At 36.0% G+C, this 21,829-nt stretch overlaps 1 protein-coding gene across 7 annotated transcripts in view; it reads left to right on the plus strand.

Moving 5' to 3' along the window:
• Nucleotides 1-21,829, plus strand: part of DMD (dystrophin) — a 1,185,061-nt gene that overhangs the window by 741,189 nt on the left and 422,043 nt on the right. The gene's annotated exons all lie outside the window — the stretch shown is intronic.

The following is a 21,829-nucleotide window of genomic DNA, read 5'->3' on the forward strand; positions in this document are numbered from 1 at the left end:
AGAGAAGCTAAGAGAAAGGACCAGGAAAACGTAGAAAAGGGAAAACTGACTAAAATTAGAAGAAAATATAGGGCCTAGAGACTAAGAGATAATGGTTAAACATAAAATAAAGGGGTGATTCCACATGGAAATGTATTTTGGTCTTTTTTAGAAATATAGATTGGAGAGTTTTGAAGTTTAAAGTTTACTGGGAATTACTTTCAAAAATAAAGAAATAAGCTTAATTGGAATTAAAGGGGATAAGACCTCACTGTAAGAATATTATATAATTATATATGAGAAAAATGATGATAGAGTAAGAGAAATTACGATGGTTTTATTGTTATTAAATCCTTTTATTTTTACATATAATTATATTAAATATGAAATAGAAAATGTGATCGATTATACAAATGATATTAGAAAAACAAAGAATATGGTAAACTATAAATGATTATACTGTAAAGTATTTGCGATGGGATTGTTGTATTATGATTAAAAAAGTGATGAATGAAAATTAAACATAATTTTATAGGTAAAATTTGGTTAATGGAAACAAAGAGGAAATATGATTTTTTAAAATTTTTATACATATTATATGAAATAGAAAATGCAATTGATTATACAAAGGATATTAGAAAAACAAAGAATATGGTAAATTAGAAATGACTATATTGTAAAGTAAAGTATTTGAAATGAGATTATTATATTATGATTAAAAAGGTGATGAATGAAAATTAAATAAAATTCCATAGGCAAAATTTGGCTAAACGGAAACAAAGAAGAAACATGAAATGGTTATATGAATATCTCTGGAATAAATGTAAGATTCATTGTAGATTGTAGGGAAATAGTATTTGGATCTTTAATGTATTAGTTTTATTTTATTTTTGTTTTTTGTTTCCTATACATCAGCTTTGAGAAAGTAAAAGAAGAAAACATGTAAAATAAAATAGGTGGTAAGCTGGAAATGAAAATAATAGGGGATAAAGAGTGGAAAATATGCTCTAGGGTGAAATGTTTTTGTTACTGGATTAATGAATGGAAAACATGAAGCAAAAATATATTTAAAGATCAATGGAATATTTAATGATTTGATATGAAACTAGATAAGAAAGCTGGAAATGTAACTATGACTGTATGTATGTTGTAATCTGGAATCACATTGCTCACTTGAAGAGATGTATAAAAAATACAAGATTTTCAATAAAAAAAAATTCCCAAGCCAGCATGCAGTCTTGGCAGCAGGGAAACAGTCAATTTAGATAACTTAATTCAGTTATTAAAAACAACCTCCTTCCAAAGAAAGTCAACACTAATAATTGTTATGTCTATAGAATTTTATTTAAAGGATTAAAGCTACTAGCATGCTATAATATTTATACATAGATCATTTCTTATATTATTCAGTTGAGTAATACTAGAAGACAAAGAAACTTTATCCTGTTTTAAATTTTATTCTAATGGGAAGACTGTTTATGCAGATTTTTTCTGTAAAAGCATTGTTTTCAATTTATCTCAGATTTAAATTTAAAAAAACCATTGTGAAAGTATGTTACCAAAACTACTTATATTTTTCTCTACTTTATTGAGAGATTGAGGAAGAGAGATAAAATACATTATTGTAAACACAACATAGCTCTTCCTATGGGAAGGAAAGGAAAATAAAAGATAAATAACAGATAATCAGAGTTGGAAGGGACCTTGTAGGTCATTTAGTCCAACCCCCCCAATCAAGCAGGAGACCCTACACCATTTCTGACAAATGGCAGTCCAATTTCTTCTTGAAAGTCTCCAGTGATGAAGCTCCCACAACTTCCGAAGGTAAGCTATTCCATTGGTTGATTGTTCTCACTGTCAGAAAATTTCTCCTTATTTCTACATTGAATCTTTCTTTGATTAGTTTCCATCCATTATTCCTTGTATGGCTTTCAGGCATTTTAGAAAATAGCTTGATTCCTTCCTCTCTGTGGCAGCCCTTCAAATATTGGAAGACTGCTATCATGTCTCCCCTGGTTCTTCTCTTCACTAGACTAGCCATGCCGAGTTCCTATAACTGTTCTTCATATGTTTTAGTCTTCAGTCCCCCAATCATCCTGGTTGCTCTTCTCTGCACTATTTCTAGAGTCTCAACATCTTTTTCATAGTGTGGTGACCAAAACTGGATGCAGTACTCTAGATGTCATCTTACTAAGGCTTTAGAGTGATATTAGTACCTTACTTGATCTTGATTGTATCTCTCTGTTAATGCAATTTAGGATTGCATTAGCTTTTTTGGCTGCTGCTGCACACTGCTGGCTCATATTTAGCTGGTTGTCCACTAAGACTCTAAGATCCCTCTCCCAATTACTGATATTAAGCCTGGCTTCACCCAGTCTATATGTGTACTTTTGGTTTTTCTTGCCTAAGTATAGGACTTACTTTTCTCTACATTGAATTTCATTTTGTTAGATAAGGACCAGTGTTTGAGTCTCTCAAGATCCATCTAGTTCTAGATCTTGAGCAGTGGTGGGATTCAATTTTTTTACTACCGGTTCTGTGGGTGTGGCTTGGTGGGTGTGACAAGGGAAGGATACTGTAAAATCTCCAGTCAAGCGTGGTATTTGACGGTTCTCTGAACTACTCAAAATTTCTGCTCCCGGTTCTCCAGAACTGGTCAGAACCTGCTGAATACCACCTCTGATCTTGAGCCTATCTTCTTAAGTGTTAGCTATTCCTGCCAGCTTAATATCATCTGCACATTTGGTAAATTCCCCTTCTATCCCCTTATCTAAGTCGTTAATGAAGATATTGAAGAGTAATGGGCTTAAGATGGAACCTTGTGGCACCCTGCTGCTTACTTCCCTCTATGTAGACTTAGATACATTAAAGACCACTCATGGAGTGTGCTTTGTCAGCCAGTTGTAAATCCATGATGCTATCTATCCCACTTTTTTCTCGCTTACAAGAAGTAGGTTGTGGTCTACTTTGTCGAATGCTTTGCTGTCTAAGTATATTTTGTCTTAGTATATTATGTCCATAGTATTTTGTTGGTCTACTAATTTAGTCACTATGTTGAAGAATGAAATAAGGTTAGTTTGGCATGATCTGTTCTTAACAAACCCATGCTAAGTTCCAGTTATTACTTTACTCCTTTCTAGATGCTGGCAGATCTGTTTTTTTATTATCTTTTCCATTATCTTCCAGGGTATTGATGTTAGGCTGATTGGTCTGTAGTTTCCTGGGTCTGTTTTTTTCCCCTTTTTGAAGATGGAAACCATATCAGCTCTTTTCCAGTCCTCTGGTAGTTCCCCAGTACTCCAGGATATTTGAAAGATGTGGTGCAGTGGTTCTGAGACCTCTGCCAGTTCCTTTAGAACTCTGGGATGTAATCCTTCAGGTCCTGGTGATTTGTATTCATCAAGATCAGACAGGTGTTCTCTTACTATTTTTTTTTTTTTTTTTGCTTATTTTAACTTTTATTTCTAGTCTGTATTTTACAGTTATATTTTTGGTAGGTTGGGCTATAGTTTTTTTTTTTGTTTTTTTTGCGTGAAGACCAATGCAAGAATGAGTTAAGTAGCTCTGCTTTCTCTCTGTTGTCTGCTACTTCCTTGCCGTCTTCTCTCTTTAGTGGACCGACTGTTTCCTTGATTTCTTTCTTGTTGTTTATATGTTGGAAGAATTTTTTTTTATTATCTTTGACTTTTGTTGAAAGTCTTTGTTCATTCTGAGACTTTGCTTTCCTGACTTCATCTTTGCAGATTCTGGTTATCTGCTGATATTCTGCCTTAGTTGTATGTCCCTCTTTCCATTTTTTATACTTGTCCTTTTTGTCTTGTAATTTGTCAGAGAGATCTTTGTGCAGCCATGCTGGTTTCTTCTCAGATTTCTTGTTTTTCTTTCTCAGTGGTATTGTGCTGGTATGGGCTTTTATGATCGTACTTTTCAGAGTTTCCCAAGATTCTTAAGTTGTTGGAATAACAGAAACTTTGTGGGATGCAACCCATGACTGGAACATACTCATAGAAGGATACAAACTGTTCCAAAAACCAGACCCCATAAAAGAGGAAGTGGAATTGCACTGTTTTAGTCCTTTACATACAGTGCAACTCCACCTCCTCTTTTTAAAAAAATTGAAAAAACTTTATTCAATACAAAAGGTTAAAATATACAAATATACAAAAATAAAAGGTAAAAGTCATGCAAGTAGACATCACAACACTTTCTATAATAAAACTAATTATAGTTTTCCCTAATACATTTGATAGTGAGTTAAATATTTCATAACAAATATTAAGTGGCAGTTATTTCCTATATCCTGTAAATTACCTGTTATCTATACTCTATAAAGCATAATAGTCTATTATTATTTGTTATTGGATTATAATTATGTTTTTGCAAATATATTCTATCTATTACTTAATCAAGGAGGCCTAGAACTAATGTTTGTAAATTCCTGTCCTTTGGTATATATATATATCATAATATGTTTCGTAGATTCATTTCCCCCCCTTATTTTATACATTCTTTTTTTTTTACGCTCTAACCAGTCATACCATTTATCCCAAATTGAATAAAATTCCGAGTCATCCTTTCCTTTTAATTTTAATGTGAACTTCTCCATTTCGATGCATTCATAATTTTTTTGAATGATAAAATGAATAGGCGGTATATTAGGTGTTTTCCAGTATTGTGCCAGTGAGATTCATGCTGCTGTTAATATGTGAATAATCAAATACTTTACTTTGAGGGAATAACCCTCTTTAATAATACCCAGGAGGTACAATTTAGGTTCCCACTCCAATCCATCTTGGATCATTTCCTCTATCCAAGTTTTGATCCTGATCCAAAAATTTTTAACCACTGGGCATGTCCACCAGAGATGGAAGAAGGTACCATGATTTCCCTTACATTTTCCAACAAATCGAGTTTACTGTTGGATACATTTCTGCCAATCTAGAGGGTGCCAGATGCCATCCATATATCATTTTATATAAGGTTTCTTTATAAGATACTGATTTTCTATAATGTAAGGTTTCTCTGCCAAATTTCTTCCAAGTCATCTAGATCTATATTGTGGCCAAAATTTTTTGCCCATGCTATAATTGGTCCTTTCACAATTTCCTCAGCTAATTCATATTCTAGTAAATAATTATATAATTTGGATATCATATTTTTTTCTGGGCCCAAGAGTATCTTATCGAGTTGAGTATTTTTTGTTTCTAATCCAAATTCTTTTAAGTCCCTCTCACAGGCATGATATTCCCCTCTGAAAAAAAAATCGGGGCCGGCCAAAAGAGACCCCCACCGCGCGCCAAGAAATCGCCCGCCCGCCCACCACTCGCACCGCCACCCGCCCGCCCCTCGCCCGCCTGCTGCTTGCCCCGCCCGCCCGCTGCTCGCCCGCCCGCCGCTCGCCCTGCCCGCCCACCGCTCGTACCGCCTGCCCGCCGCTCGCACCGCCTGCCGCCCGCCCGCCCGCCGCTCACCGCCCGCCCGGGCTCCGCTCACACCGCCAGGGCGATTCCCAAAAAAATTGGAATTCCGATTTTAATCGGAAAAATATCATGTCTGCTCTCATATCTCATTGCTGTTTGAAAATATGACCAACGATCAATAATTATTTCTTGATTTTCTAAATCTTGGATCAATTTAAGTTTCCATTATCTAAAATTTGGTTATATTTAAGCTTTTTACTAATATCCATTGTGTTAGGATGGAACATTGCCTCCATTGTTGATAACCATGTTGGGACTTTAATATAATGATTTCTCCTGATATCTGTCCAAGTTTTAATCAAATATTTATGCAGGGTATGTCCACAGAAATATGAGTGGCTTTTACTATTTGGGTTCCACAAAAAGGCATGCCACCCTATTTGTAAATCATAACACTCTAGTGTTAAAATTCTTTTATTTTCCAGTTTAATCCAATCCTTTATCCACACTAACACTGTTGCTCTATAATAGGTCTCCCAGGCAGGGAGGCTAAAGCAGCCTCTGCTTTTATTGTCTTGTAGGTAAATTCTTTTAATTCTTGATTTCTTGCCTGCCCAAATGAATTTCATAATAATTTTGTCCAACTCTTTAAAAAACATTTTATCTATTAATATAGGGATCATTTGAAATAGATATAACAATTGGGTAGAACATTCATTTTGATTATGGCAATTCTGCCTAATAATGAAATCTGCATTTTACTCCAATTTCCCAAGTCTCTTCCAATTTGTTGTAATACTTTTGTATAATTATCTTCCTTCAGGGTTATCATTTTAGATCTTAACCAAATACATAAATATTTAATCTTATTTACAATTTGTAGTCCCATTATTTCCACTAATTCTTTTTGTCTATTATTTGTTAAATTTTTGACTAACATTTTAGTCTTTTCTTTATTAATTTTCAGCCCTGCTAATTTACCAAATTTATCAATTTCCCTTAATAATATTGGTCCTGAATCTATTGGATCTTCTATGATAAACGCATATTGTCCATGAATGCTTGTAATTTGTATTCTTGTCTTTTAATCTTTGTTCCTTTAATTTCCTCGTTCAGTCTGAATTCTATCCAATAGTCTTTCTAATATTGTTATAAAAAGCAGAGGCAACAGTGGGCATCCCTGCCTGATGCCTTTTTTTTATCTCAAAAGGGTTAGTAAAATCTCCATTTATCATTACACTTGCCTTCTGTGTCGAGTAAATTGAGTGTAGCATCTTTGCAAAGTTGTCACCAAATTCCATCAAATTAATCTGACATTTCATAAAGTCCCAATTAAGGTTATCAAATGCCTTTTGCGCATCTAGGAAGACAAGAACAACTTGACTTCCTGGATGTGTCTCATAAAATTCTAATATATCAATTATGATTCTCATATTGTTTTGCCAATTATGCAAATCATGGGATTTCCAAATTCTATTAATTTCTCATATAGGGTTTTATAAAATTCATTTTGATTTGTATTGGGGGCATATATCCCTACTAGTAAAATCATTTTATTTTGTATGACCACCTCTACAATTAATATTCTTCCCATCGTATCATTATAAATCAATTTCAACCTTATTTCTTCTTTAATAAATAATGCTACTCCTCTCTTTTTTCCTCTGCTAATAATATATACAGTTTCCCCATTTTTTTGTTTTATAAATATATCTGATCTTGTAATTTGACATGCATCTTTTGAAGACATATTATGTCGAATTTCTGTTTCTCTAGTTTCAAAAATATTCTTTTCCTTTTTGATGAATCATTTAATCTATTAATATTAATAGATGTTAGTGTCAGTCCTTTTTCCATTATTCCTTATTCTAGCCTCTATCTCTCGTTGGTTCTGGTTGCTTTTTGGCTCCTAGTTTTGATTCCTATTTCTTCTCGAGCAAGTATTTCTCCCCTACTTTCTTTATCTTGGTCTTTCTCTCTCTCTTTAGTTCTTTGTTGTATTTCTTCTTGGCTTGGCATTTCAAGTTCGTCTTTACTATTAGTTTCCTCTTCTGATCCACCTATCTGTTCAAAGAAGTCTTGTGCTTTAGCTAGGCTGTCAATTTTCAGTCTTTTCTTGTTCCATGATGCCAAAATACCTTCCAGGGCAATCCATTTAAAGGGGATTTTTTTTTCTTTAAATAGTTTGTGAGGAACCAATAGTTCTTCTTCTGTTCCTGGACTCTTCTTGGAATTTGTTTCAGTACAATTATTTCTCTGTCTTTATATTTTATTGTCTCCTCCCTTGAAATTTTATAGATTATATCTCTGACTTTTCTCCTGGAAAATCTGATATGGACCTCCCAAGGAAGTCTATGCCATTTTGTGTAACTAGTATATACTCTGTAGTCTATTTCATTTATTATTTCATTCTTGTCTCTTTGGAGAAATTCCGCTAAGAGTTCAGCCATCACCGTTAAGTCTTCCTCCTTAACTTCCTCTACATTTTGGAATCTTAAATAGTAAGAGGCTCTGTCCATTTCAAGGTGGATTAAGGCCTCTTCTGTTTCTTTATTGTGGCCCATGATTTTTTGGTCCATGAGTTCTAGTTTTTTCTCATTTTGGTTGGATTGTCATTCAATTATCTTGATCTTTTCTTCTTTTAATTGATTCCTGGATCAGACCTATTTTCTCATCCAGGTTCCTGATTTCGGTTTTCATTTCCCCTATTTCAGTTTTCAATTTGGTTTCATTGTTTCCCAGTCTGCTTTGCTTTCAATATGATTTTTGGACATTGATTCTTGTAACATTTACATCGTATCTTGGATTACTAATAAGGAAGCTTGGACTGATTGAGCGCTAGGTGTGGTGCTTGATTTCTCAGGAGCCAACATTCCTTCAATCGTTCATTGAGTAGACGCTACTGGACTGGATAATGCCTCCATTGGTACAGGTTTTTTCTCGATCTTAGTGGTAGTAATACTTGTCATATCTTTGATAATTTTATATTGCTCACCTACTATCCTATATATATTGTCCCAAATTACCATCAATTTTATAAATAGTTAAAAAATTTCTGACTTCCCCAATTAATGGTCAAGATGATTTTCTATCCCTACTCAAATTAGAAATAATTATCAGTTAATCTACTGATCAAATAATATTTCAAAAAAAGAGATCACTTATCAATTATCTAATTCTTTTTTTTTTTAAACAAATTTTATTAATTTTTGAAGACAAACAAAACATAGGACATAAAAGCATAAAACCTCCTTTCTAAAAATTACTTATAAGTTTTAACAAGGCAAATAAAACATCATTTTTAAGGCATAGATCCACATTGTCACATTTCTATTTAAGCACATATATATCTTTTCCAAATTTCTCATTATTTCTCCCTTCACTTTTATTCAATTATATTTCTTTCTATCAAGGTTTTATTAATTCTCAATCAAACATAAACACAAAATACAAAACATAAAACAAGACATAAAAAGATAAAACCTCCTTAATTATAATTTATACATGTCTTTTCCAAATTTCTCTCCCTTTAGTTTTATTCCTCCAAGGTTTTATTAATTCACAATCAAACATAGCTAACCAAAACACAAAACATAAAACATAAAACTTCTTTTGAAAAGTGGCTTAGCCCCGGGTTACATCTTTTTTTACAGACCTAAATCAAATTCATGCTCACCTTATATACCATTCATATCTTATTAACCATTCTATATTTTCTATATAACTTCTCCCTTCTTTTCACTCTCTTAATTATATTTTATTTATTTCATCTTATTTCAAAATCATTATGCTTGTATCTTTTGTCTGTTCTTTTCCAATCATCTATTTATCTCTTCTCTTTAGCAAGGAATTTCCCCTGTAATCACTTTTAAAGTGTGATGCCTTTCTATCTTTCCCCTAAAGTAACACTCAAAATAATACATAATTTCCATCCTGATTCTGCTTAGTACATTCTACATGTTGCATTTTAAAATAAAAGAATAATAAACTTATAATATAGTTAAGTATATAATTTCCATTCTAGTTCTAATTCTAATTAATACATTATATTAGAATAAGAAGATGAAATAGTAAATTTATAATAACATTAAAACAATAACGAATTAAACAATAACTAAGCATTAATCATTTTACACATTCTCTTTAATATTTTATTAAATATTGAGATCTATCATTATTAAACATTTTAATATTTTAATTTTTGGTTAAATCTTATAATATTCCAATAGACTATTTCAAATGCAAATACTACAATACTATCTTATGTACTCTTGCAGAATCTTTCTTTAATTATACACTGTCCTTTATCCTTTATCTCTAAAAAAAATCTTCTTTTTGGCATTTTGTTTCAGACTGTGGCTTTTTTCCCCTTTTTGCCTCCCTTTCTTCTCCAGTCTGGTCTTTTTGCCCCCCCCCCCTTCCTAATCTCCACCTTTTTACCTTCCCCTCTCCGTTGTAATTCTCTTTTCAATTGCTTTCTAACATTGTACCTTTTTTTCACCTTATTTTTCTTTTCCTTGGTTGTTTTATTGAATCTTAAATTCTTATTTTTCCTTCCTCTCTTCCTATTTTCTTTCTTAATCGAACTTTTTTGTCCATTAAAAATGGCTTCTTCCTTTTCTTCTTCTTCTTCTTCTCCTTCTCCTTCCTCAAGTATTTGCTGGTACGTAGAAACCGCCATTTCTAAAAAGTGGAAGAGTTCTCTTTCTTTTAATTTTTCATATTCCATTTTTAATTCATCCACAGATAGTGCCATTGTAATTTTTTAAGAACAACCCAAATGTTTTTAATCTTAAAGTAATTTCCAAATGTCAAAGTTATCAAACAATCCAAACAGACAGAAATTATTTCCTCTTCTTCTCTTTGCAGTTTTTCCTCCTGGGGCAAAATCCCAAATATATTTTAAAGCCGTATTACAGTTAGTTGCTGGTCTTATAATCTTCAAGGCGTCTCCTCCAACAAATTTTTAAAGATTTTTTTTAGTCCTCTCCTTCCCACTTATAACAAAGAGCTTGTTTTTACCTTAAAGAAACAGGTTTTTCTGTGCTCATTTACTTTCTCCGTAAGGAAGGGGAGTGAACTTTCCTTCAGCACTTTCGCCGCTGTAACAATCTTTTGGAAACAAATGTATCCATCCAAAAGTCAGGTTTCCAGGGTGTTTTAAAAGTAACTTAATGTCCCGGTTCAGCCAAGAAAACTTCTCCTTCTGAAAAACTTCCTCCTGCACAGAAGATTCCTTTGTGGCTGCCATTTCTGACAGCTGCTCCACCGCCTCAGGAAAAAGGAGTCTAGCCGGCTGGGGAAGGGGGGTGCGATATCCCCAGACCCCTGCCCGGATCTCCTCTATCTTCCGCTGCCCCTTTGGGGTAGCGACAACCCCCAAATCCAGTTGGATCGGGGGTACCTCAGCGGCGAGCGCAGCAGGGACCCGCAGAGGAGCGGATTCCTGCCGCCGCCGAAGCCTTGCAACCGGAAGTCCCTGACTAATTATCTAATTCTTAAATTAACAATGTTATTAGTTTGTTTCTAATAATAAAAATCTCTTAATTATTAAAGCAAAATATTATTAGCCAATATCAATCAATATCAATCAATACAATCAAATGTCTCAATCAATTTTACAACCCAAAATAAATATTTAAATTTGTTTAACTATTATTCTTTCACCAAAATATATAACTATCAATATGCAATTCATCAATTTTTAGTTTTTAACAGACAAAAGAAAGGGGGAAATATATAAATTGTAATTATAGTAAACACTATGATAATTTCATTAGACCACAATAAATCAGTGGGAATAAGGCAAAGTGGTGGAATTAATTACCACTTCCTTTTATAAAGATCAAATAAAATTATCAAAACAAATTCCTATATAATATCTTCAATTTATAACTCCTAATTACAACAAAATTTAAATACATACAATAAGAATTTCATATTATAAAAATTTCAAGAAAACAAAGGGACAGCTATATGGGGAAAGTAAGGAATCCTAAGAGATCTGATACTAAATAGCTAACTAAATACAATTATATAATACAACGATCCTCCTAAATATAGGGTAATAGAATATATTCCAATATTCTTTTAATTCAAATCAGTTCCAGTTCCAGCCACAGGCTTATGAATCTCTTCCAATCATAGTGATACAGTTTACCAGAACTTGGCGTTTTCAATGGCCATCTCCAAAAACTGCACAGTCACTCCTCGTTTCACTTAGATTCCTGTCAGGTCACTTTTCTCAGTTCAAATAACCCTGGCACTCTCATTCCAAACTGTCAAAGAAAAACAAATCCTTCAAAGAATATCCTCTCAACTCTCTCTCCTTGCTCCAGTTTTTTCTTCAAATTTCCTCTTGTACTCTTATTTTCACTGTTTTCCCAGCATTAGGGGTAGAGAGCTAGATCACTGCTGCTGACTTCCACCCTCACCCCTTTCACTCTGGGCTTCCTTGATGCAAGCAAATATCCATTCCAATGCTCCAATTATAATCCAAAAGAAATTTTCAACATCGATAACTTGCCAATCATCTGTTCACTATCATCCCACTGCTTCCTTCTTTGATAGCTCGTCGCATCTCCGGGTCTGCTCACAAAGGGCCGACTTCTTCCATCTCAGACTTCGGGCTCTCTTCTTTGACGTTTTGGGATCACAACTTCCTGAATTGACTCCAAGGGTTTCTCCTCACTTTGTTGATCCCTCCAGAACCAAACACCATCATGAATGGCTGACCAGACATGAAAAACCCAACACAGATTAGAGCAGATTTCTCCTGCACTGCCACGATGTGACGTCACCAGAAGTGCCTCTCCACCTCCTCTTTTATGGGGTCTGTTTTTTGGAACAGTTTTGTACCCTTCTATGAGTATGTTCCAGTCATGGGTTGCATTCCACCAAGTTTCTGTTATTCCAACTATATCATATGTACCTTCATGTATTAATAGTTCAAGTTCACCCTGTTTGTTCCCCAGACTTTGTGCATTTGTTTATTGGCACTTTATGTCTGACTCTGTGTATGCTTCCTCCTATTTCTCCTATTTGGTGTTTGAGTTTGTCTTCCATCCTATCCCTCCTTACTTTATTATTTGAATTGCTTTCTAGGGTTTTTTGCTTGGAATTAGGTCCTGGAGATTCTAAAGATTGGTCACCGTCCCCCCTCAATTTTAGATTAAAGCCCTCCTTATAAGTTGAACCAGTTGTTTTCCGAAAACATTCTTCCCAGTCTTTGTGGGGTGCAACATCATGAAGATAGTACAGACCATGGTCCAGGAATCCAAAATTTTTTTGGTGATACCAACCCTTTAGCCAGTGGTTCATTTCTAGAATTCTTTCCAGATGTTCTCTTTCCAGATGTTGTCCTTTCACTGGCAGTACAGATGAAAAAACTACTTGTGCATCTAAGTCATTGACTTTCTTACCTAGCTACTCATAATCACTCAATATTGTTTTCAAGTCCTTTTTTGTGTCATTCGTCCCTATAAGTAGTAGTAGAAAAGGGTAGTAGTCTGTGGGCTTAATTATTTTGGTTAGATTCTTAGCCACATCCTTGATTTTTGCTCCATACCTCCCTAGATTGTATGTCTGGACTGCAGGTGGCTGGTTCTGTTCCTTTGAGAATAGAATCTCCTATCACCAACACTCGCCTTCCTTTTTTAGGGGGTGCAGTCTGGGGTGCTTTGCTGTTTATCTCAGGTGTGTTGTTGTGACTTTTTAAGGTATATTTGATGATATCACTTTTCTAGATGTCTGCATGTTTTCTTTGAGGCGGAGGTTGTGGGCCTGCATATTTTCATCTAGGGGGAGAAATAGGTTGCTCAGTTTTAATGGGGCTGTTTCAGATTGGGTTAGATTGGGCAGCAGGGGTTTGTTAGATGTGTGCTGCTTCTTTCTTTGATTATTGTGTTTCCTTCTATATGTGACATGCCTCCATTTGTCTTCCTCCAAGGGTTTATCAGCAGGGTCAAATCAGGGGTGGGATCCAACAGGGTTAACTACCAGTTTGGTGATTTACGATGTGCTTCACTGCATACTGCGCGTGTGTGTAAATCTTCGTCAGCTTGCTGCCTGGACAGCTGGCAATGCTGCGTGCAGGGAAGCAGCATTTGAAAAAGCACTCTTTTCCTGCTTTTTCAACTGTAGCTGTGCCTTGCACAGCAGCTGAGATTGAAAAAGCAGGAAATAAAGGTCAGGTAAGAGCCCAGGTGGGTGGGTGGGTGGGCCAAAATAGGAGCAGGCATAGAACCGGTTCTATGTCTGCTGCTCTTCAGAGCTTCCAGTTCTACAGATCCAGAAAGAACCGGTAGAATACCACCCCTGGGTCAAATCCTCTGGGACTTATTTGTTCATTATTTGGTTCGATTTGTGCGTGGCTTTCTTGTGTAGGTTGAAGTTTGGCTAGAACCTCTAGTTTCCTTACTTTTTCCTCTAGTAGCTTACATTTAATACAAGTATAATTTAGGTGTTTTTTGGGCATCAGCACATACATGGAACATATGTTGCATACAACAATAGTACCAGTCACCTATTCTATTAGTTTGTTTCTTTTTAAGGGTAGAAAGTTTTATACCTTTTTTTCTATTCCTTTTTTTTCTACCTATTTGTGCTTGTTTTTATACCTTGTTATTTATTTTACTTACTTACTATTATGTTAGTTTTTAAAATCTCTTTCTGTTAGATTTTGCAGCAGAAATTCCCCTTTAAATACCCGAGAACCCTTTTTACACCCATCCAATGCAACTGCATTTGTGCAACAGTAAAGCGACCCAAAATGTTTACTGCACAAGCTATATCTGGTCTGGACCACTGTGACAGATATAACAGGCTTCCTATTGCTGACTGATATATCTCTTGATCATAGGCTTCACATTCTAAACAAACATTCCAATTCCTGCCTGACTGCTTTAGCCCATAAATGGCCTTGTTCGATTTATACACCGAGTTAGGCTTTTTACTTTCATACCCTGGTGCTTGAACCATGTAAATTTCTTCCTCTAATTCTGCATTGAGGAATGCAGTGGTTATGTCAAAATGCCAGATTTTAAGGCCATGTGCCGCTGCCAATGCTAGTGCCAGTCTGATGTTTTCACTTTTTACAGTTGGTGCGAATACTTCATCATAGTACACAATTTTTATCTGTGAAAACCCTGGTGCCACTAACCTTGCTTTATATTGTACCTCATTATCGGGCGGTACTTTCTTCTTGTATATCCACTTGCATCCTAAAGCTTTGCTACCCTGTGGCCAAGTCATAGATGTGAACATTTCATGTTCTCCCTGTTTTATTCTTCCTTGTCCATGGCTTCTTTCCACTTTATTGTTCAATTTTAGATAATGCCAATACTTCTTTGTAGTTCCTTGGCTCATACCATACATTACACACTTTAACTTTACTAGCAGAATACCTGTCAGGTGGAATCCCCTTGTTCCATTGCTCTGACCTGCGTGGCATTGACTGCTCCTGTGCTTCAACCCTCTCTTGCTTCATATCTTTTTCAGCTTCTCCTCCCTGAATGCGGACACTGTCACTAAGTGAGTTACCATAACTAAGTGAGTTACCGTAACTAAGTGGATCACCATCACTAAATGAGTCATTCCACAAATTTGCATCAATACTGTTCCAGTTTTGCTCTGCAAAGCTAGCAGACCTTGAAATCACTATTCTCTTGCTCCCATCGCTAAAGCGATAGCTCTTTGAGCCTGGCTCATAGCCCACAAACCTGAGCTTTCTAGCCTTTCATTGTCCCTTTCTTCTAATTGCTTTTGGAATATGCACCCATGCATTACTTCCAAACACCCTTAAATGTGCCAGATATGATTTTCTCCCATATAGCACTGTATTTGGAGTATCATTAATGGAGGAACTCCACAGCCTATTAATTAAATAAGTCAACATGGCTTCACCCCAATATGACCCGTGAAGACCAGAATCCTCTAGTAGTGAGTCCTTCATGGTTTGTAAGACTCCATTCTGTCTCTCAGCAACACCATTGTCATTTGTGTGTCTGTATTTTATTCCTAACTGTCCCAACCACTGTTGAAAACTTGTTCACATGAATTCTGAACCTCTGTCAGTTTGCAGGTGACATACCTGTTGTTTAAACCTTCTTTCTATGAAGCTTTCCCATTGCTTAACTTTCTGTAGCGCCTCTATTTTACTCTTTAGTAAATAGCAAAACTCAAACCTGCTATAGTCATGTATAATAACCAGAGCATATTTTGCTCCTCACAAACTGGCTTGCATTGACCAAATCTGCATGTACCAGCTCTAGAGCTCTTGTTGTCTGCCTTGTGCTACTCTTGCTCACTGGGAATGCCTTTCACTTTGATGATTTGCATACTGCACAATCCAAATATCCCTTACATCCCTTTAAATCCAATCCTTTTGCAACTGGTCCATCCTTTGCAAAACTTTGAAACTGGCATGGCCAAGTTTTCTGTGCAAGAGATGAACATATGAATCATGCTGTGCCACATTGCCAAATGTTTGTACACATTGAATATTTTGTCTCTGCTACACATAAATGTTTTCTTGCTTTATGCCTTTTGCACATAAAATCCCATTTTGCTTTATGAGACACTGCCCATTTACAAATGTGGTCTCAAATCCTTGCTTGTCTAAACTAGAAACACTCAGCAAATTATGTTCCATTTCAAGCACACACAAAACATCATTGAACCTTGTTTCCAGGTATGGAATTTGCACACTGCCTCTTCCAATGACTTTAGCCTTCTGACCTTTTGCCAAGGCTACTGCATCTCCTGCAGCTGCATCCATCTTGTAAAACAATGAATTATTAACTAATTGACTAGCCCAACTGTCAATTAGCCATTGATTTCTCCTGCAATAGCTGACTTTTGCAACAGCAGACTGTCCATCAGCTAATTGTCTTCCTTGCCTCTTCTGTCTTGCAAATAATTTCTTCCTTGCAATTTTTTTTTCCTTTTCACTTTAAGTGAGTCGTTTCACCACAAATGAAGCACCACCTCTGTTGCTGGAGTGTAATCTGATTTTTTTCTGTTGCTCTTCTCTTTGGAGACAGCCAGTCTGTGGAATTTTCCATTCTGCTTATCTTTCTGCTCCTTGGGTCCCCTCCTCAGGAAGTTCTCATGGCTACAAAAATGGCATTTATTCTCTTCAGTTATCAGACATGCTTTCAATGCTTCCAAATGCAAATCCTGCTTTGGTTTGCATTCAAATACTACAGAAACAATATCGCACGAGTCATCTAGGCCAGGGGTCCCCAACCACCAGTCCGCGGACCGGTACCGGTCCGTGGAACAAGTCCTACCGGGCCGCTGGCTTGCTGGGCGCCGCCATCTTGTTTTGATGAAAAAGTGCTTCCGGTGAGCTTTTCCGGGTAGAAAGCTCACCGGAAGCACTTTTCATCAAAACAAGATAAGCGGCGCTTGCTCGTGAGCTTTTCTGGGTAGAAAGCCATTTCTACCGGAAAAGCTCACCGCAGGCGCCGCCATCTTGTTTTGATGAAAAAGTGCTTCCAGTGAGCTCACCGGAAGCACTTTTTCATCAAAACAAGATGGCGGCGCCCAGCTGATGTTGGTACCGGGCCGCGCCATTAAAAAGGTTGGGGATACTGGGCCGCGGCGTAAAAAAGGTTGGGGATCACTGATCTAGGCTGTTCAAAACTAACAGCACTTTCTGAGATTCTGGAATATGCATTCCATCCTGTTCTAACTCCACAAACAAAGTTTGCATGTCAACAAGATGCTGCTCCAGAGATTCTCCTGGTTGCAGATCAGCTCTGTATATTCTTGATAATTGCACAATATTACACGCAGACACACTCACATGCACACTTCTTAACTTCAGCCAGAACTCCTTTGCAGTCTTTAAATCAGCTACATTGATAAACTGTTCATCTTCTAAACTTAAGATGATATAAGCCATTGCTTTATTATGCTGCCTCTGATCTGCAGCTGCCAATGGCACTTGGGATGGGTTTTCAATAATATCCCACAGTTCCTTAGCTTTCAGGAAACATTCCATCTTTGCAGCCCAAATTATATAATTCTTCTCACCCAAACAAGGCAGAGAGTTCTCCTTAATTTTTTCAGCCATCCTGCAAGCTTTCTCTCTGCCTTCAGGCGGTCTCTCTCAGTTTAAATTACAATGCAGTGTTTTTGTGTGTTCTGGGGGCTGGCTGGGCCCATAACCTGTTAGATTTTGCAGCAGAAATTCAAATCCAGAAAGCACACACAGATGACTGATTCAGCAGGATTCATTAACTTATTTATATACATCATAAATGAGAAAAATGTACAATACCAATAGTAGATTCCTCCAACTGCTAAAGGTTACAAGCAAAACACAAGCAGCAGCTTCAGAGTTCAGAGCAGACACCAGAACCAGCTTCTAGTTTCACTTTCCAATTCAGTTCCCATTGGCTGGTCTGTTGCTATGCCTATTCATTGGTTGGCTTTGTTACTAAGCTCTATTTCAGTTCATGAATATACTCTGACACTTTCTTCCCTATGTTTTTAAAAAGGTTTGGAGCTCCAGTTCCCCCCATCTTATTATTTAAGATTTGCCTTATTTATTTGATTGATCTTTATTAATCCTATTCTTCCTTGATTTCTGATTTTTCATTCTTGTCATTATTTGCCTATTTATTTGTATTTTATTTTCTGTTCCGTATTTGCATTTATTCTCTACCAGGGTCTTTCCTCCCTACCTTGGAACCTCAGGCTTGGTTCATTGTCTTCTCTTCCCTCGTTTGCTGCTCAGGCCGCTTGTTATTTTCTCTGCCAGCTCCCTTCTATCCTTTGGTGCTCCAGTCTTTTCAGCCTTGTCTCTACTCTGGTCAGCTCTCTTGTGCAGCTTTCTGGTCAGCCCAGCTCTGCTGTCCGGTCCACCATCTCTTTCCTGATTACTCCCTGTGGTGCTTTCAGGCTCTAGCTCATGCACTGCCCCGTGCTGCTGCTTTTGCTCTGGAACCACATGGCTCCCATTTACTGGCCATCATGCTGGGGATGCTGCTTCCACCAGCAAACAAGACTACCTGGATGGTCCCCAGCAAGCTCACCTCTCTTCTATTCCCTTCCTCCCTGTTGTGTTCTCTCACCAGCTCAATGATTCACAGCAAGTTTGCCTCTTCTCTTTTCTCCTCTTCCCCGTTTTGCTCTCTCACTGGCTCACCTCTTTGTTCTCTGCAGTTCATTGTGCTGCCCTTGGTAGGCTGGTCTCTTTGCTCCATGGCTGTTTTTCCTCCCTGCTTCGTAATTGGCCCCACTCTATAGCCGGCTCACCTCATTATTCTCCACTTGTTGGCTTTGCTGCTTGCAGTCTGTTTGCCTCTCTGCTCACCTCATTTCAATGGGCCTCCAGAAAGAAAGAAAAGAAAAGAAAAGAAAAGAAAAGAAAAGAAAAGAAAGAAAAGAAAGAAAGAAAGAAAGAAAGAAAGAAAGAAAGAAAGAAAGAAAGAAACTTAAGAGCTAAATGATATCTGAAAATAAAAGGGGAGTGCAGAAAAGAAAAAAAAAATGTGTCATTACTTTAATTATAAAAATCATGATATGAAGTCATGTAAAACAGAAAATAATGGGACTCTTAATAGCTGATAAAACACATGTTATCATTGTGATCTCTATTTAGCTCAGGGACATTGGAAGTGTTGGCTGAAGATTTGAAAGTCTTTCAAAGTTTTTCATAAGATTATTTTGTCAGACAAAGAGAGAATAAGGCTCTAATTCCCTTTTTAACTGATACTACTGTTTATACTACTACTGTCAATGTACTTAATAGATAAAGTACTGAAGTTAATTTTGAGAAGCAACACTTTTAAAATATCCTTGTAATGGGTTTAGAAGGTCCATTAAATAATATTCCTGAAAAGGGATTACAAAGTTATTTAAACGTAGTAAAAGTATTAGTAAAAGTTTACAAGTCATTACTTCATTCTATCAGTAAAGGAAGCATGTGAACTGTTAATACCACTTTATAATGCCTTGGTAAGACCATACTTGGAATATTAATCCAGTTTTGGTCACCACAATATAAAAAAGATGTTTAGACTGTAGAAAGGGTGCAGAGAAGAGCAGTAAATGATTAGGGGACTGGAAGCTAAAACATACAAAAAGATCTTGACTATGTATCAGAATGGTCAAACAAATGGCAACTTCAAATCTCAACAAATAAATGCTCTGTCTTACATATTGGCAAAAAAAAATCAGAAAATAAAATACAAGCTGAATAGTCAAGATCTTGTTGATGACCCAAGCTCTGTAAAGGACCTTGGAATACTCACCTCTAATGATCTAAGTGCTAGAGCCCACTGCAACTACATAGCCAAAAAGGCATTAAGAGTTGTTAACCTAATCCTACGTAGCTTTTTCTCTGGTAATATCACACTACTAACCAGAGCATACAAAACATTTGCTAGACCAATACTCGAATACAGTTCATCAGTCTGGAACCCACATTACGTATCTGATATTAGCACAATTGAGAAAGTCCAGAAATATTTCACAAGAAGAGTTCTCCACTCCTCTACTCGCTGTAGAATACCTTATGCCACCAGACTTGAAATTCTAGAACTAGAAAACCTTGAATTACGCCGTCTTCGGTCTGATTTAAGCATGGTATATAAAATCATACATTGCAATGTCCTACCTGTCAATGAATACTTCAGCTTCAACCATAACAACACAAGAGCACACAATAGATACAAACTCAAAGTTAACCGCACCAAACTTGATTGCAGGAAATACGACTTCAGCAATAGAGTGGTCAATGTCTGGAATACTCTACCCGACTCTGTAGTTTCTTCCCCAAACCCCAAAAACTTTAACCTTAGACTGTCTACTATTGACCTCACCCCTTTCCTAAGAGGTCTGTAGGGGCGTGCATAAGCGCACCAGCGTGCCTACCGTCCCTGTCCTATTGTTTCTCTTATTCTTCTTTTATTTTTCTTATATGTACCCATTTCTTGTATTCACAACTATGTATACACTTATACTTATTATCTTGTAAACAATTGGCAAATCAAATAAATAAATAAATAAAATAAATATGAAGAATGGTTGCGGGAATTGGGTATGTCTAGTTTAATGAAAAGTAGGAATAGGGGCAACATGATAACAGTGTTCCAATACTTGAGGTGCTGCCAGAAGGAAGAGAGGGTCAATCCATTCTCCAAACCACCTGATGGTAGGACAAGAAGCAATGGATAGAAACTAATCAAGGAGAGAAGCAACCTAGCACTAAGGAGAAATTTCCTTACATTTAGAACAATTAATCAATGGAACAATTTGTCTCCAGAAGTTGTGGATGATCCAACACTGGGGATTTTTAAGAACAAATTGGAAAACCATTTGTCTGGAATGGTATAGAGTTTCCTGCTGGTGGTGGAGACCTCCAAGGTCCCTTCCAATTCTGTTATTCTGTTATTCAATATTTATTTATTCTGTTCTTCAGTATTTTTTTAAAAAAATCAAATGGGTGGTTTGACCACAAGAACAATATAATAACTTCTATCATTCAGAACTGAGTACTATGAATGAGGAAAATTCCAGTAATATATATGAGTGTGAATCAGCACGTAAAACCCTTATGGACATAATAACAGGAGTGCATTAGGCCATATTATTGAATTTAATAATTTAAACTTCTTCAAATCTATAAAACCTATAAAATAATATAATACTCATTTATGTATTTGATGCTCAATTTCATTCACTGGCATGTATGGGCATGTATTTGTTATCAATACAAACAAGATTCACACAGGTAAATTCTTATATAGCAAAGAAATTTGCAGAATGAAATATACAAATTATTTCTTAAATTCTGCAAACTGTCATAATAGGAAATTAGTATGTCCCCTATTCGACCTCCATTATTTTCATTACTCAGCCAGTACTATGGTCAAGTTTCAGATGTCTTTAATTTTTTAAAAAACAAAATAAATAAAACCCTGTTATGTATATTTTTAATGTGTAATTTAGAAACTGGTTCATTAACAGTTCTCCAGATAAAAATAAATTGCTTGATCACTGCCATTGGTGGTACATTATTCATTTGCTTAGTGTGCATTTTCTAGTTATATATATATATATATATATATATATATATATATATATATATATATATATATATATATATATGTGTGTGTGTGTGTGTGTGTGTGTGTGTGTGTGTGTGTGTGTATCAATCATTTTGATTATGGTCATAGAGCATTATTACAAATAAAAACATTAAAACAACAGTAATAATAAAAAAATAAAAACCAGATGAAATAATGTATTATATTATTGGTGGATTATCAGTGGACAGTTAGAGTCTGCCTAATTTTTCATACAATATAATAACATTTGGCCACAGTCAAAGAAAGTTCTGTAAATCATTATCATCATCTGAATGTTATTAGAGGAAACTGTAAACCTGCCAAGCCATCTTTTCCCCTTAAAAGACC

The sequence above is a fragment of the Notechis scutatus genome, chromosome 5, assembly GCF_049901735.1.
Source record: "Notechis scutatus isolate UNSWTSFEM ecotype Mainland chromosome 5, rNotScu1.2, whole genome shotgun sequence".
Classification (NCBI taxonomy): Eukaryota; Metazoa; Chordata; class Lepidosauria; order Squamata; family Elapidae; genus Notechis; species Notechis scutatus.